Below are 6,012 nucleotides of genomic sequence, written 5' to 3' on the forward strand. Positions count from 1 at the left end.
AGCTTCTTAGAGTCTTAGTTAGAGTTTGGTAGTGTCTCAAAAAAAGAAAAAAAAAAAAAAAAAAAAAAAAAAAAAAAACAAATATTGCTTTGATCATGTCCGAGAAGGCCGGTTATTACGGAGAAAGAATTGAGCAGCGTAGGACGTCAATGGACAAACGCTTCCAAGAACTCCAAGATCGGATGGAAGGAATTATTACCCAACTACAGGAACTACGCAAAGATCAACATTTTCGAGGGCCATACGTACGACGTGATGTTCACCAACCAGTTATACCTTATCCTGATAAAGAGGTAGCTCGTGATGAAAATTTTGGTGTGAGCGCTACAAAATCAAGGATGGAGAGTATGGGACGAGGGTCTAGAATGGATAGATCGAGCCGAGGATATTTTGTTCGAGAAAGAGATGGCGTAGATCAAAACTTCAGCTCACTCAAGTTGACAATACCATCTTTTCAAGGTAAGAGTGATCCCGAGGCGTATATTCAATGGGAAAGAAAGGTTGAGCACGTATTTGATTCTGATTACTATTCCGAAAAGAAGAAAGTGAAGCTCGCCGTCGAAGCGTTCATTGACTATGCAATTACTTGGTGGGATCAATTTGTCTTAACTAGGCGCCGATGTGGTGAACCACCAATTGATGATTGGGAGTCCATGAAGGCAGTGATGAGGAAGAGGTTCGCTCCTGCTCTTTATTATAGGGAATTGAAGATCCAAAGCTTGAGGAAAGTTACTAAGTCAGAAGAAAGGAGTTCGCCGAGGTGGGAATCGCAAAGGAGTTCTCCAGCGAGCATGGTGAGAGAATCGGTGCAAAAGCCTAAAAGAGAGAAATCAAAAACCGAGCAGCAATTCAAGACTAAGAGAGGAGAGTGTCCGAGCAAGCAATTCGTGAACTTGTGGTCCAATATTGAGGATGCTACAAAGGAGAAAAAGATTATTTACGTGTCACCGCCTCAGAGGAATGATGGCATTGAGTTTCCCATGGAGGAAAATGATCTAGACATCGTGGAAAGCATTGGTGCAAAAATTGAATTGATGCAAGACGAGATTGTTGAGTTGCAGCCCAAGGAGGATGAAAAGTGCAAAACCGCCCCACCACTCGAAGAAGAAATTGAAGATTCGGATTCGAGGACGAATCCTTTTGAAGAGGTGGAGAATGATATGAGTCAGCCATGCAATGAAGTTAATGTCAAGCTAAACAAAGTGCAAACTCTCAGTGTGAATGTTGATGAGATAGCGGTGCCTAGAGAGATGCTTCATCCATTCTCTATACAGAGGTTGGACATATTGGGAACTCGAGCTACAAAATATCCATGTTCGTACACATTTCAATGGCTGCAAGATGGTGTGTTCTGCGATGTGGTGCAACGATGTGTTAGTATGCTGCCAAAGAGAGAGGTTGATCATGAAGTCAATTTTATTTATACTCCTTGTGATATTTGTCTGGATTCGAGGACGAATCCTTTTAAAGAGGGGGAGAATGATACGATCCAGAGATGCTCCATGACAAAGAATTGGAAGACGCGAAAGCGTACGAGTTTAAAGACATTATTCGAGCTGTCCATGGAGAGTAAAGGGCTGAATAAGACTATTGAAGAGTCCGTGGCTTGGAATTGGAAGAAAAGAAAGAGAAGAAGTCGTTGGACAAGTCGAATTCCATGCATCCGAGATTCTCGCCTATTCTGGCAAGGTTTACCATTCGGGTAATAACTCTCGCATCCGAAGTCCGATTGAGATGATTCAAAATGATTCGGAAAGCTAACTGAAAGATCTACAACTTTCATGTTTTGAGCAAAGAGATATTCGAAGTGGAACAATGTCGAAATTGAGCTTTAATTGCATGCACGTGCACAGCCCAATGTCGCGAGATTAGAAGGGAGATCGAGAAGCCGACTTGAAGATCAAGTTATTTAGTTTACTTATTCACGTTTTTAATTTAGGTTTTATTATGTTTTTATTATTTTAGAGTCTTTTATGGTTAGGATTTGCTTATTTATTTATTTCCTTATTATAGTTTAGGTAGGAGTCCTTTTCCTTGTGAAAAAGGAGTCTTTTTAGACCTTATAAATAGGTTGCCAATTTGGCTTATTTTCTAAGACGAATTTTAATGAATATTTGAGTATTTTGAGAGTTAATTCTCCTTCGCTGTTCTACAGCATTCTTCGGGATTTTACAAGTGGATTCTTGTAACTTTCTTAGCGACATAATATTGGTTTCTGGTTCTTTATAATCACGGGGTCAATATTCCACCTTGATAATAATGGTTTCTAGCTCTTTATAGCTATGGGGTCATTGTTCCTTGCTTCCGCCAAACTTGAATCTTTGTTTTTTGGGTGTTTTCGATCTTGCTTCCGCGTAGGGTATTGGGTCTCGTAACAAGTTCTACGGGGTTCGTATCATTTTCTCTACTTTCTTTTTTCCCCTTTCGGTATATTCATTTCATAATAAATTAATAATAATAAAAAAAATAATAATAGGAAAAAAAAGTTTATCACTTGGAAGTTAAATTAAAATTCCTAATTTTTGAAAGAAAATAATACATTTTTTAGTCAAAATGTTATCGATATTATAGTCATATGTCGGAAATGATAGTAATACTGGTTGGATCACATTATCGATTGCGAATTAAATTCTCATAGATTGTTAAAACTTCGAATTGAATACTAACAAGTCTATGAAAGTATACGTTATAGAGCAAACGTGACTGCAGTAATGATAAATCATCGATTACAGTTGTCTAATTTGAATTTCAAATTTATTTATAGAAAATGATAGTAATACAGGTTGGATATTATCGATTTTGAATAAAATTCTCGTAGATTGTTGAAACTTCGAATTGAATACTAACGCATCTATGAAAGTATACGTTATAGAGCAAACGGAACTACAGTAATAATAATTTTTCATCGATTACAGTTGTCTAATTTGAATTTCAAATTTATTTACATTGAATTTTGAAAATCTAGCTCCTTCGCAACGTATAGTGTTTTTAGTTGATTTTTTTCTTCTTCCGAAAATCTAGCTCTATCGTCGAATATAATATTCAAAAAAAAAATTATTAACAACATGGGATAAATTATAAATATAATCAATCACGTGAAATAACCTAAATAAATGGTCTCCATACATATTGTATACATATTTATTTATACATATAAATTAAATTAATATTTGAAGTTTATAGTAACAAAAAATGCATTATCCGTCGCAATAACAAGTTATGTATTTTTCACAAATTAAAACGGTAATTCTCGACGAAAAAAAATACGGGATCAACAGTACAAGAATTTTTATACCATTTGCCATCCCGACTAATTGGGGAAGCATCTTTAATTTTATTTTTCGAATAATTAGTTGAGAACTTACACCAATGGCAGACAAATTACCTTAATGAAGATAAAAGAATTTCGCAAGCACTTTTATTCCTCCTTATCCAAATGTCCGAAGACTGAAGAGTTCTTGCCAATGGGATTTCGCTAAATAAATGGAACATTATAACAAGGTAAAATATTTATAAAAAAACAACAACTTTAATGATACAACAAATGAGCAATTAAGCCCCTAAAAACAAACATAATGTCAAGTAATTAAAACAATAATTCAAGAAAATAGAAATAAAAATATTTTTCTTTTAGCTTCAAATTTTTTTAAGTACTCTAATGTTCACTCGGACCATCAATTACCGGCGGATCGGGGAAACGGAGCTGCGAGTGGCTAATTTTCTAGGGCTGTAGTTCTACGCTTTCGATGCCTCAAAATTTGAATAAGCGTTCCGATTATAACCTGGGAATAAAAATTGAATTTAATGAGTTGAATTCTTAAACTTAAAAAAAAATAAAGAAATTAATCTTGAAAGAACTAAACATAATTTCAAAAGTATATTCATGATTATTATATATTTGTTTTTGCGGTTGGTATTTAATTATTTGAACTTTGCCTTTTCTTTTTGCAGTTTGCATATAGATTATAATAGCAAAATTCAAAATATAACAACGGAATGAAGACTAAGGCCCTGTGAGAATTTTGTTGCAACAGTGTACAGAATACAAAAATCGACTAAAGCTCTGTGACACTTTGCCTGTTTTTTTTTTAACAATTTACTGAATTTATAAGAAATTATGAATTGACAAGCATATACCAATACACAAAATAACTGCATGAATTTAGAATATATTAGAAAATAGTTCATATCAAAGTCCAACAAAAATATAATTCCACAAATAAAAAAATAAAGTTCTGCTAAACATAAGTAAATGTCATAAAAAATTCTTATTAAACTCAACGGTATCCTCGTCGTTCAAGAACTAATAATTAAAAGTTTTTCGAGTGCGATAATCCCATTTGCTGCATTTTTTCTCACTAATGGTTGTTGCATGCACAACTGCCTTGCCATATACAAGACAAAAATCCCACAATCAACCAAATCTAGTTTTTGTTGAGGCGATATCGAAACATATTATGGCTTCGTGCTACCGTGCAAATACATTTGGCTTGATTCATCGTTGCTTTCCTCTTTTTGAAGAGGCAAATGATTCATCTACTTTCCTCTTCACCTTCGTCAAATCAACGGTTCAATTGAAAAAAAAAATTATTGCACAACCATATCGGTACCTATAATCCATGTACATCAATTGCACATAACAATATGCAAGGTGCATTTGGTAACATCAAGTGCAAATTGTAATTTAGAAACAATAAAATTCAATTTAAAAAGCACAAGATGACTAAGAATATAACAAAGTTCAAATGAAATATACAATATCAAAGATTACATCATATATGCAAAATGAAAAATGCAAAATAAACATCAAAGCGCAAAATGCAAAATGCAAAATAAACATCAAAGTGCAAAATACACTACGCTAGAAACAACAAATTTGTTGCAATTGACACCAGAAAATAACATGAACAAAAAAAAAACACAAATGTATCACAAAACAGCAAAATGAAAACACAAAATAATGTAACACAAACCAGGAAACTCCAAACAAACAATCAACGAATTTAGGAGGAAAAGGACAAATTCAACAAAATACTCCAAGGGCCGAAAAGCACAAAATACGAGAAAACAAAAAATCGCAATCGAGATCTGAAAAGATGTAACAAAAACGAAAAACAACCGACAAAATATTATAACTCGAACAGTAAAATCTAAACAAAATATAATGTCAAAAAAAAAAAAAAAAAAAAAATTACATGATTAAAACCTCTAATTTGCATCTTTCACTTATGTTATAAAAATAACTCATTGCATTTCGTCAATGAATCGTCATTGAAGACATTTGAAACACCACAAATCAAATTACCTGTACGTTTCGATTTTGCACTATCCTCTAGGATGAGTTTTTTTGTTGGCGATTTGCAGAAGTTATAGAGATTCCATCGTTCTCGAGAACAACGATAGGGTTACAGAGATTGCATTGAAGAAAAGGGAGCAGGGAGAAGTTTTGTTTTTCGAGAGATTAACGATGGAAAAATGCAATTTGGGGAGGATTTGCAATTGACGTTTTGCAGCACGATTTATGCTAAAACCGATTTTTGTGGAGGATTAATAGGCATATATAAATTTAAGAATACAATATTCCTATTTTTGCTAAAGGGCAAATCAACCATAAAAAGTAATAGGGGGTTATAGCAATAGTGGACTTATGACTTGGATTTTAACCAAAATAATCTAATAATGGAGGGTCTATAGAAAATTACCCCATTATAAGTTGGGTCCGTACTATATTACTTTACCTAATGAGGGGGTTATCCCTCATTTTCCCATATATTATTGTATTTATATTAATATTATTATCTCGACCTACAATATTACTGTCTCGGAAATCACTCTCAACAGTAATATTACTACTGTGTTGGTTGTTGAAAAAATTGAAAAAAAGAAAGTTAAAAAATATATTATATTACTATGAATACAATAATATTATTGTGTTAATATTAATATTATTGTTTGCGCCTACAATATTACTGCCTGAGATAGTAATATTATTGTGTTAAAAAAAATCAGCAT

The 6,012-nt window shown here is 33.3% G+C and overlaps 1 long non-coding RNA gene across 1 annotated transcript; it reads right to left on the reverse strand.

Annotated features, from left to right (window-relative positions):
• Positions 1–4,245: 4,245 nt before the first annotated feature.
• LOC148767555 (uncharacterized) lies at positions 4,246–5,593 on the reverse strand. The gene is made up of 2 exons (XR_016033889.1): positions 5,306–5,593; positions 4,246–4,610 (listed from the first exon to the last, which is right to left on the reverse strand). It is a non-coding gene; the product is annotated as an uncharacterized LOC148767555 (long non-coding RNA).
• Between the last annotated feature and the right edge of the window lie 419 nt (positions 5,594–6,012).

This window comes from Erythranthe guttata, chromosome 10, assembly GCF_056151865.1.
Source record: "Erythranthe guttata isolate IM_541 chromosome 10, IM_541, whole genome shotgun sequence".
In the NCBI taxonomy this organism is placed as follows: Eukaryota; Viridiplantae; Streptophyta; class Magnoliopsida; order Lamiales; family Phrymaceae; genus Erythranthe; species Erythranthe guttata.